General features: G+C 36.3%; 1 pseudogene; it reads right to left on the reverse strand.

The window, feature by feature from the left end:
- Positions 1–456: 456 nt before the first annotated feature.
- On the reverse strand, positions 457–4922 carry LOC138163070 (ragulator complex protein LAMTOR5 pseudogene; annotated as a pseudogene).
- Positions 4923–13009: the final 8087 nt, after the last annotated feature.

Consider the following 13009-nt stretch of genomic DNA (forward strand, 5'->3'; position numbering starts at 1 on the left):
TCAAGAAAATAATGAGCACTAAAAGTAACCTGAACTCTGATTAATGGGGTAGAGAGGGGAAAGATGAAGACCCAGAAGAAGAGATAATGAAATATACCTTCTTCCTCCCACAGGGCAGAGATATGGGAGATTATAAGGACTGAATATAATATGCATTGTCAGAAAATGTTTCTGTATTGAATTTTTTGCTTAGTTTTTCTTTGTCCCAAGAAAAAGTTCAATATGGAGGGGTAGGGGTAGGAAATTACTATGATGCAAAGACAAAAAGCATCAACAAAATAATGGAAAGCACTGGACATTGTGATGCTGAATAAAATCACAAGAAAATAAAGTTAATTTTTTTTGGTAAGTATTACATTTAATGGCTGGCCTAAGTACTGGCACTTAAAAGTAGAGCAAGATAAGAGAAATGAGATGGAAAAATTGGTGTGAGTTCTACAGTTGTTTGGAGCCTAGGTCTGAGAGGTCAAGATGCCATTTTGTGCATTGCCATAGTGATTCCATCATGTTTCTGGATCATTATATTCCCATTGTCTGACTCTAGACAGATCATAGGAATATCTGTTGGGTCAGAGGTTAGTTTAGCTGCTTGCTGGAGTAGAACAGAGATCACCCTAAGATGTTCATCTGACAGGGTGCCAAGGAAGCCCAGATTCAGCCCCTGTGAGTCTGTGCATAGGATGCCAATGATAAATGGGTTCTTTACTGTGTCCTCAAGGTACTGCTCCAGGGTCAACTCTATCTCACGTCTTGACAGCAGATTCAGTCCAGGCCACAAATTACTTTATCTTAACAGAAAAATTGCTTGTTATTTATCTAAGGATCATTCTGGAATCAGGACTTGTTAGAACAGAGATCAAGACTAATCAGCACAAGAAGAAATAATAAAAATGAGAAAAACATATGGAATATGATTTAAATGACTCTAACTTGATCCATTTAAACCTGTTATTTATTTTGAAAATGGGAAATAGATGCAGGAAAGGACATTGACTCTGATTATAGCAATTTTATAACAATGATTAACTAATGCAAATCAGATGCCATAAGAAGTAATACTGTATAGAACAGAGGTACAGCCTGAACAAGATTAAAATGTAATTGAGAAATGCTTAACAAAATAAATTTTAAAAATTATATGTGTGTATAAAATTTTAATTTGTGATTTTCTAAGTCAATATGTATCCTGCAAGGATCTGCTTATATTTGAGTTTGATACTACTGGTGTAATGGATCAAGCACTGGACCTAGAATTAGAAAAATCTAGGACATAGAATTAGAAAAATCTAGGTCCAATTCCACCTCAGACATATACTAGCAACTCCATAAAAATGTAAATTGAAGATCAGGTGCCTATCTGTATTGATAGAGTATTCCTCTCTTGGAATTCCATCTGGAAATGTAATCACAAACCTAGTCCCAAAAACAAAAGTAGTTGTTACATTGAGGAGAGCAAAAGAGCCTAAAAACTGTTCTAATCATAACACACTCAACTTACTTATCAAGCAGAGGACTATGGCAGACAAGAGTGTCATTAATTTAGATAATAAACTCACTGAGTCAGACAGAGATTAAGCAACTTGCCCAAGGTCACAAAGTTAATAAGTGTCTGAGGCTGTATTTGAATTGAGGTCTTCCTGATCTCAGGCCCAGCACTCTATCAACTGTACCACCTCACTGTTCCAACTATAAGATTACATTGCGCTTATCGTTTATTGGCTACAAAAATCATTTGATTAGCTAAGGGAAAATGGCACCTTAGAGGTTCTACTCTAAGAAAGTATTTTTGATGCATCTTTCAAAATTGTATAAGTTTTTTTGTAAGATAATACAGAAAGTCTTATTTGGCAATCTTCAAATTATTATTATACAGACAAGGCATGGAAATATACTTAGCCATATTGCCAAAGGTTCTTGTAATTGTGATGAGGAAAATACAAGTTGAGGAGGTTTTCCTATACATGGTAAGGTCTTCTAGATGTTCCTGCTTACAGATAATATTGTCCTGATTGTTATCAAATCCCTGAACACTGCAGGGTTTCCCTGAGTGAGATATATGTCACTCTAAACAGCTTGAACTAGCTATCCACATGGAGAAAGTCAAATGGATAAAGAATGCCTATAGCCCAAACTATGATATGCTTTTGACTTGACAACCTATTGATTTCATCCATTTACACTTGGAGAGACACTGCAATTTGGCCATAAGTTAAGCCCAGGATCGAATATCTGGGAGTGAACAAACAAGATTGTTTTTGGTAAACTGCAAAGTTCTTTGAATGTCTACAAGCTTCTTCCTGGAAGAAAGGGTCATTTTTAGAATGCTAACCTTTTTCCAATGTTGTTGTGTGGCTTCTAGTCATGGGAGACTACAGTCTCTGAAAAATTAAAAATTAAGAATCATTCAAAAGGCAATGGGTAGATATCTGATAATAATAAACAGACTGCAATAAACAAGGAATTACACAGGAGAAGCAGTGTTAAAGATAACATCAGAGAAATATATGAGCAAAAAAAGAAGCTAGACTAATCAGGTGGCAAGAGTGAGGGAATAACTGATATATATACAAAGTATTCCATTGTCATCCTTATAATATCAGTAGAATGGTCCCCAATCATCCCCAAGGATGGTCCCCAATCAATTATTGAAAATTTATTAAGTGATTATTATGTGCCACACATTGTGCTAGGAACTAAGGATATATAAAAAATCAGAAATAGTCCCTGACTTCAAGGACCTTATATTCTGATGGGAGAAGTAACATATGCATAAATTGGCACAGATGAGATAAAAACGAAGAAGAAAGATGGAAGCTATCATTAGTAGAGAAGGTGCTAGCAGCTGGGAAGATGAGGAAAGACCCTCTGAGTGAGATAGTACTTGAACTGAATCTTAAAATGAGGGAATTCCACAGGGTAGAGGCTAGAAGAGAAACCATTCCAGGCATGGGTGACAGCCAGCACAAAGACATAGAGTTGGGAGATAGAGAGCCTTTTGTGAGTAACAACAAATAGGCTATTATAGGAGAACCATAAAGTATGTGGTAAGGAAAGATGTGTGGTAAGGAAACATATGAAGGGGACAGTTTGGAGAGAGCTTTAAAGGGATTTTTTAATTTGAGCCTAGGTAATACAAAGCCAGTGAAGTTTATAAGTGAGTGGGACAACAATATGATCAGACTTATATTTGGAAAAAATCACATTGACAGTTTTGTGTTGCATAGATAGAGGTGGGAAAGACTTGAAATGGGGAACTCAAATAGAAAACTCTTATGATAATGTAATAGAAATGACTAGGGTCTGAGCTTAGATGTTGTCTGTATGAGGAAAAAGAAGAGAAAACTGAAAAATTTGGCAACTGATTGGGCATATGAAGGAAAAGAAGAAGAGGAGTTGAGGATAATGCCATGGCTGTGAAACTGGGTGACTAGAAAGATGGCAGTGCCCTCGATAGAAATACTTAAATTCAGAAGAGAGATTGGTTGAGGGAAAATGTTACATGGAAGATAGTGAGTTTTGTTTTGATAATTTTGAAGTTGAGGTGCCTATGGAACATCTAGTTTTAAACATCCAATAGGCAGCTAAGTGACACAGTTAATAGAATGCTGGCCCTGGAGTCAGGAAGATCTGAGTTCAAACCTAGCCTCAGATACATACAAGTTATGTGACCCTGAACAAGTTATTTAACTTCCATTTGCTTCAATTTCTTCAACTGTAAATTGGGGAATAATAATAGCACCTACTTTACTGGGCTCATAATAAGGATGGAATGAGCTCATTATAAAGCAGTTAGCACAGTGCCTGGCATATAGTAAGCATTATATAAATGTTAGTTATTATTAGGTGGGACTACATCTCAGGAGAGAAACTGGATGAGTATCATCTTTCTAAACTTTATCTGGGAAAAATAATAAATTTAAACATGAAAACAATATCAATTATTGAAAGCCATATCTCATTTTAAACCCCTAAAATATTGAACTGCTTTAAAGAAGAACTCATTCTAGTTTGAATAAATATTAAGTGGTCAGTGCAGTTAAGGAAAATGGAGAGGAAATAGATATTATTCTAGGCAACAGTTGTTAGCATCTCCATCCTGAACATTAGCTATTCTTGGATTTTAGAGGAGCTGATAAAGATTCCAAGTTTAAGATCCTTTCACTACTATATTCAATCCCTCAATACCTCCTGGCCTTTTAAGCAGGCAAGACTTTAATTTGCTGTGAACTTCAAAAAAGGGAAGATCCATCATGCAACAGATGCTCTCCTGCTCACTCTCTCAGCAGAATCATTCATAGTAGCTGTCAATTTGTTCTTCCAAAAATATCAGGATGAAAAGAAAGCAAATGTTGTTGCTATCAAGACATAGACATTTGGTCAGAGCAACAAAATAGCCTTGAATGCCAAAAACTAATAAAAAATGTGGAATGAATGACTTCCAAAGTTATGGAAATAATTTGACTGTGTCTTACTACATGATAAAATTGACATGGTTTTTCAAGTACCCACAGATGGGAACACTATACTAACAACTTGTTAGAAATAACATGAGCAAAGTCATGATTAGAAGCCTATCATGTTTTTTCTGTAGCCAGAAATTATATCTGTTTCAAAACAGTTTTTTATATACATATAGTACATATATTATATACATAATTTTGTATGTTTGCTTTTTTTTTTAGTAGCAGTGGTTAAATTTCACAAAGCTATCTACATCCTCTTGTGGAAAATGGTACATATTCAAGAGATAAATGGCTTGGATTGGAGGTTAAAATGTGACTGTATAACAATTCTTGCCTGTTGTTGTTGTTCAAAGTTAACTGGCTTGCATTTAGGATAAATTTACAAATGATTTCATCATATGGTAGTTCTGTCATTTCAGTCACATCTAACTCTTCATGATCCCATGGACCTCTGTCCATGGGATTTTCCTTGCAAATATACTAGAGTGGTTTGCCATTTCCTTTTCTAGTAGCAAAGGTTGAGTGACTTGCCCAAGGTCACAAAGCTTAGGAGTTTCTGAGGCTGGATTTAAACTCAGAACTTCCTAACTCTAAGTCCAGTCCTCTATCCACTGGACCTCCTAATTGCCTCCTAATCATATTGTTACCTCAATCATATTGTTAACTACACATAAAAACCATAGCACTTGATCTGGTCAGGAAAACCTGAGTTCAAATGGGACCTCAGAAACTTACTAGCTGTGTGACCCTGGGCAAGTCACAATCTCTATTTGTCTATTTCCTCAACTATAAAATAGGGACTATAATAGCACTTACATTGAAGGGTTGTTTTGAGGATTAAAAGATATAATATATATAAAGCACTTAGCATAGTGATTTACATAGTAGGTACTATATGAATGCTTATTCCCTTCTTCTTCCTCATATCTGGCTACCCCTAATTTATCTAGGCATAAGACATTAAACAACTGCAGAATATAAAAAGGATGAGAGTCTGCATGGCATAGTGGGTAGAGAAATGGCCTCTGAATCAGAAAGACCTACCTAACTTCAAATATTGCTTCTGACTCATGATAGCTGTGTAATCCTGAATCAGACACCTAACCTCTCATTATTTTAGGCAAAAAAACTTTCTAAGGCTGTAAGGTATATAGAAGGTACAAAGGCACATTTAAATTCTTCAAAAATTATTCTGTGACTATTGTTCCATGACCGGACGCCATATGGCAAAACAAAAATGTTGGCATTTTTTTAAAATGAGCCTTTACCCCAGGAAGAAGCTTAGGGTTATTAAAAGAACTTAGTGGTTTACCAAAGGCAATCTCATGTTCATCCTCTGATGTTGAATCCTAAACTCAACTCTTTGACCAATTGCAGTGTCCCTCCAAGTATACAATATACAATTTCTTGGTGTACAATCTACATTGGTAAAGGGAGTATCCTCACACCAGAGTTCCCTATTAAAATCAAAGATCCAAACCCTATCCCAATATCAAAGTGCACTTAAGAAGCACACACACAAATTAAACATGTGATTGGACAACAAGAATTCATAATGATAGTCATAGAAGTACTAAAACTTTCTTTAAGTTATAGCATGTTACACAAAAATTTCCTGGCAACAAATAAAATTTATTCATTAATAAAAAGCTTCTACTTAGAAGCACTTGAATTGATTGTATATCATGTACTTGAAAGTAATAAATGACATTCTTCCCAGAAAGTCTGGGGAAAAAAACCTACACAGATCACTGGACTGAAACCACAGCATCCAAGTCTTTCTTTCTATTTCCCCTCCCACCAGCCTAGTTCAAATCTTTATTACCTCATGCCTGAACTATAACAATAGCCTCCTTAACTACTTCCCAACAGCTAGTCGACCACCATCATACCCTTACAATTCTCCTCACATATGACTACCAGAAATATCTAACTACAAAGTTATTCAATCACATCATTTTTTATTAAAAAATCTCCAGTGACTTCCTATTGCTTCTAAAATAAAGTCCAAATCCCTTAAAATGACATTCAAAATCTTCCACATTCTAGACTCAATCTTTTCAGCCTTACTGTGTACCATATCTACATGCAAAACCTTTACTCCAAACAACCTGTACTTTTCCCCCACCCTTGAATATACCTTGTACTTTTCAACCTGTATGTCTAATATAATTTCCTCTTCATGGAATACCCCTTCTTCTATTTCCACTAACTTGAATCCTAGTGAGTCTGAAGCAGCTTCAGTCATACAATTTTGACCTCTAAGGGATCTTAAGAGACAACATCTAAGTCCAAGCCCCCCATATTAAATATGAGGAAACAGATTCAGATAATTTAAGTAATTTTCCTGAGGCCAAATAAAAAGTAAATAGAAGAGCCAACATCTGAATTTGGGTCCTTTAATTCTAAATCATCTTTCTAATATAACATACAAAGCCCAACTAAAATGCTGCCTACTCCATGATGCCTCTCCTTGCATTCCAGGTGAAAATAATTTCTGTCTCCCTAAAATTCTTTCACTTTATTTTAGTCATAAAAGGCTAAGAAGTGATCTCCCATTAACTCATATGGAACTTTATGTCACTCCCAAAGGAATAAAAATGTCAAACAGGTATGGCAGGGGTTAACCTGATGTTCAAGCAGATGTATAAATAGAGTAGTGCTATACACCACCACTAGAGGGAAGACAAGTAACAGTGACAGGTGCAGAGCTCCTTAATGATGACATGTGGTGCTCTACATGATTCAATATTAGGACCAGAACCTGAAAGGGACTGGAATATAGATACCTTTGTCTGAGTCAGAGGTCAGGTGAAGAATCCATAAGATCATTACCAGATCAACTATCATGTGGAGCCAAGGAAAATAAATGCAATGAAAACACTAATGAATGTTCAGTCCAAGATCATCTGGAATCAACATATTTCTGAAAGTAGTGAACTGGTTTGTCAGAGCAGAACAAGGAAAAGCCAGAAATGGCTTTAAAAGAGCATAAATCAAAATCAGAATATGTCTGGGTCAGCATCAGAATCAGAGGCAAAGAAGGAAGAGTAGGCAATGACAAAGAATCACTGAAATCAGGATAGGTTTGTTTCCATTGTGGCAAATAGTATATACATTTCAAGCATGGAGATAAGAGATGCTAGCTAAGATCAGTTGAGACCTAGCAATGTGATCCTTATGCACTGTCTTAGTGATATGATATTTTAGAAAATCGGAAGTAGGTTGGTGTGGTAGACAGGGTGACAGGAAAGCATCAGTTTTAATTCTGTCTAAAGGGTTATATGACCCTTGACAAGTTATTTAACTTCTCTGATACTACTTCCTTGTGATAAAAGTGGGGATAAAAAATAGAAAACACTTTGCAAACTTTAAAGCATTATATATGCTACTTTTAAAAATTCATTTGTTGTGTCTCTGAAAAGTGATTATAAGGTCTTTCAAAGCAAGGAATTGGTCTTATACATCTTTCTTTTTCCCACAATACTTAGCCTAGTACCTTCAACATAGCTCATCCTAAATAAATATTCAACAAATGGGTAGATAAATGAATGGCTGAATAAGTGAATGTATAACAGTGACTAAAAGTATATTTTCAAATAACCAAAATGCGATGGTGTTAATAATAGTATCTACTTATGGCTCTTATTGCATATCATACCATTCCCTAGGCTTTCACAGGATATAATCCTCTTTATGTGACTTGTCAACAGGTTCAAATTTTGGATCTCTAGAGATCCAAAATATGGAACTACTATTATTATCAAAAAGCATTTCCTAGGCCAAGGATTATTAACATTGAGTTTAGTCTGTAGATACCTCTCAGGGGATCCATGAACTTGAAGAGGAAAAATAATTACATAATTATTTTCTTTAATCTTCTGTTTCATTTAAAATGCTATGTATTTTATGGGCTTTACCACATTGCCAAAGAGGTCCATGACATAAAAAGTTAAGAACCCTCACTTCTAGGTCTCCCATCCAGGGAATGCTGTACTTCAAACCTTGCAAGATTGAAGATACTTTCACCTTATATGCCAATATTTCTTGCAGAGGCAGAAGTAGAGAAATAAAGACATAGAAAAATTATATGAAGAACTTGACAAAGTTCTCTAAATCAACATGACTTTCATGTAAGGTGACTTCAGTGCAAAGGCAAACACAGGAAAGGATGGCAACAAGCATGTTAGAAAATGGAGTTCAGGTCTGAAAAATGAAAGAAGTTTATTTATCAACAATCCAGATGTCTCATGCCTAAATATATGATCAAAGATGTAAAGCTAGAAAAGGTCTTTGAGGTCATGTATTCTCACATCCTCATTTTTTGGGTGAGGAAATAAGATCAAAGAGTCTGTGTATTACCCATGGTCACTCACTCAATAATCAGCACCGCAGAAATTTGACCTAGGTTCTATGACTTCAAATACATCACTCTTTGTTATCAGGAAAATTTTCTCCTAGAATAGAGGTCTGTTGGTCTCCCAGAAAAGAGGATGTTGGTCATTGAAAGCACCAAACCACACAAAAATTGAATTATCCCTTAGAAGATAAGAAATTACTGGTTAACAATGTAGAAAGCATATCAGAAGTAATCATCAGGGTCTAAACAGACTACCAGTATTCTAACATCCTCTAACTCTGTTCTAGGAGAAAGATTCATTTTTTTCATGTAATTATTCTTTCAGTGATGTTGTATGGTTTTGAGTTTGGAAAACTGTTATAGGAATATAAATTTTTAAGATCTTCCCTTCCCCTAGGTTAAGTGCACTTGGAGCCTGTGGTGGGAGGCTTGGTTTTCAGGAATGCCCACACCTTGATGCTTTGTGATTGGTCAGTGGGTTGTGTGACAACAAGAGGGTTGTTACATTCTCTGAGCCAGGAGAAGGCTATATAAGCCCTGATGGGAGGCTTTGCTTTGGGGCTCACTTTGAGAAGTGTTGTGTGACTTGACCAGATGAGACTCTGGGCAGCCATTGAGAGCCCCCCGGCTTTGAAAAACCCAGATGTTGATGCTTCCCTCTCTGGTAACTGTGATTTGGTATGGATGTAATGGTTGGATAGTTTGGAAGCCTGTCTGCTTGTTTTCTGTTTCTCTGGCTTGTAACTTCTGTCTGTATACTCTGAAGTTTGTAGTGCTCACCTTTTTCCCCTGAACTAAGTAAATGATATGTTCCATTGAATAAAGTAAGCTTGTTAACCCATTTTGAGTTGCTTTCCTTTAGAAAAGCAGATCTAAGAACCTGTGTTGGCAGCCACCCTGGGGATGCTGGGGTGCTTGCTGCCACAAACACAAAAAAAAATATCTTCAGAGAATCTAAGTTTCAAGTGATCCAAAAGACAACATAGAAACACATGATGGGATAGGCTGTAGCATATCTCTAAAGATTATCTATATATAAGAAATAGTATAAGGAATGTCATCAAGAAAATAAATAATTGTGGTCTAGTCATGTTATAAGAGTAACAGGTAAGAAATGGACAACCCAGTGCTGTTTTGGGCCCTCTTTTCTTTCTGAACATTTCACTTCATGATTGCATCAGTTTCCATGGGTTCAATTATTATCTCTATGCTATTATCTTTTCCAGCCCTAACATCTCTCTTAAACTTTGAACTCTTCTCCAACTGTCTATTGAACATCTCAAGCTGGATGTCCCATAGGCATCTTAAGCCTAACATGTCCAAAACTGAATTTTCTTTCCTCCCTTCTGAGTTTCCCTATTCAAGTTCTCCCAGCGATTCAAGCCCACAACCTAGGTGTCATCCCCAACTCCTCACTCTTTCACCCCATATATGCAATGTTTCCAATGCTTATCAATTTTACTGTCACAACATCTTTTGCATATTCTCACTTCTATCCTCTGGCATTGCCACCACCAAATGCAAGCCTTTATCATCTCATTTCTATTTCAATGACCTGTTGGTTTGTCCCCCTTGCCTCAAGTCTCTCTCCACTCCAGTCCATTCTCTACTCATTTATCAAATTAATCTTCCTAAAGGGCAGGTCTTATTATGTCATCCCCTCATTCAATCAACTCCAGTGTCTCCCTATTATTTCCAGGATCAAATATAAAATCTTATATGTGGCATTCTTTCTTCTATCCCTTCAAACACTTGACGCTAACGTTCATGTCCCCTGCACCTCTCCAAACCTTCTTTTCTTCATCCATGAATTGTGGATAAACCTTCATAGTCCCTTTGAGTTCTGTCATACTTTCCTGTGCTATGTGGTTCTTTTCCATGTTTTCCCACATATCTTTCAACAGAAGATCTTCCTTTAGCTCAGGATATCTTAGCTTTTTTTTTGTGGTCATGAACTCATTTGGGAGTCTAGTGAAGCCTACAAATCCATTCTCAGAATGATGTTTTAAGCAATGGAAGGAAATGCTAAATTTCAGTTAAAAAGTTTGTGGAAATAAAGATATAATTTTTACCAATCCAAGTTTATGGACCCCTGAAATCTATTTATGGACATTATCTTAAATAGTATTGCTCTAAGATAACTTTCATGGCTACCAGTCAGTCAGGCATTTTAAAGTATTTCCTATGTAAAAAGCAGTGTAGATACAAAAAAAGGCTTCACTAGACTCCCAAATGGGTTCATGGAGGGGTGCAGGGGATGTGAATGTCAGCGTCAAGTGTTTGAAGGGATAGAAGAAAGAAGAAAAGGTCCTATATACTATAAACATTTATAGTAGCTCTTTTTGTGATATCAAAAACAGACAATTAAACAGACACCCATTGATTAGGGAATGGCTGAACAAATTGTGATATATCAATGTAATGTAATATTATTATGCTATAAAAATGAGAGAAGAGATGATCTCAAAGAAACATGAAAAGAATTGTATGAACTGATACAGAGTGAAATGAGCAGAATGAGAACAATTTATGCTGCACATCAATGTTATCAAAAAAAGAGCAATTATGAAGAAGCAATGACCATCCATGATTCCAGAGGATGAATAATAAATCCTATTATATACTTCCTAATAAAGAAGTGAGGAATGAATTCATAGTACAAAATGAGATATATATATATATATGTCTTTGAACATGGCCAACAACAGATATGTTTTTCTTTATCTGTTGATAAAGTTGGTGGGAGGAAGAGGAATAGATTTCTTTTACTTAAAGAAATAAAATAAAAATTAAGTATTTAAAGGGATCTTACATAACAGAGTAATTGGATTTGATTTGTTTGGACCTACAAGATAGAACCAGGAGCAATGGGTAGAAGTGGCAAGAAGTAAAATTTAGGCTTAATATAAAGACTTCCCAAACAATTAGAGCTGTCACAAAATATTCCAGAATATTTTATATGAAATGTAATATTCTGTAGTTGAGGTAAGTTGACTTCCAATACCCTTCTCCTTTCACAGACCTCAGATCTACACTTCTACCCAAGCACCCAGGTCTCCCCACTTCTTTTGCTGATAGTGAATAAGACCTGGTTCCAAACAGAACTTGTCAAAAGACTAGAATCCTCCATAAAGTTTGAAAGCCATGAAGATGGGAGTTTAAGACATCATCAACCAGAACCAATCCAATGTGCACCTTCATGAGCCTTTTTCTCTTCCACACCCAGTATCTGCAAAGGTAATGGAAGAAAGTGTCAAATTATTATTATTTACTATTTAGTTATATTAATTAGTTATCTTAACATTGAGAAGTTAATAAAGCCCTCATATACCCTATGTCCTTTGGTACCCGCCCTGGATGATAAAAGAATACCCTTTTCCTCATCCTGTATAGGGAGTAAGTACACCAGAGTTCTTGTGAAATGGAAGGATTAGTAGCTTATAGTTTTGTTGCACCCTGATGTTGAGCAGATACTCCCTCTTTCCTCACTCTGCAGGAGGTGGGGTAAGACCCCATGCTGCCATTGTAATCTTCAGAAACCAGTGTGTTATAACTCCATGGGTCTCAGCTGCCTTCCTCCACCAAATTATCAATACCTAGGATGATTTACCTAGGTTGGAAGCTTAGGACTGACACCCAAGTTCATAGCAACACCAACCCCTAATTTTCTCTGTAATAAATCCCTAAATTTCTTGTATCTAGGTACCCATCCCATCCCAATGTAGAGGTTTAAAAAGTTGGAGACTGCCCATACCCAGGCCATATTCCCAGGATCAGCTGGGATAGGAGAAAGGCTCCTAGTATATTTGTGCTATGGTGAAACTGAGAAAAAAAAGAAATGACTGTCTTAGACATCCTCTTCCTACTTTGGTAGAAGGATATTGGAAACTCATGAAATATCTGGACCCTTATCTCCAATGAGAGGATAATTTCCTGACTTTGCCAATTGAACTGGGTGTGTGGTTGCAGAACACAGAAGAAACCATCCTCTTTAGTGACATTCTTTGGGGACTGTATCCCTATTAATGACCCCTATTTTCCTCCTATTTTGGCAAGTACTTCCACTTTTTGCTAATCTATCCACAGACCTTACAGAACATTATCTGCTTCTAGGCTGCCTCTTGATTAGTGTTTAGAGCCAGTGCTATGTCCTCGGGGAAGACAAGATCATTATTGGTTAATTTAT

Source organism: Petaurus breviceps, unplaced genomic scaffold, assembly GCF_028583685.1.
Source record: "Petaurus breviceps papuanus isolate PSGF00001 unplaced genomic scaffold, PetGlider_PUasm1.0 187, whole genome shotgun sequence".
NCBI lineage: Eukaryota > Metazoa > Chordata > Mammalia > Diprotodontia > Petauridae > Petaurus > Petaurus breviceps.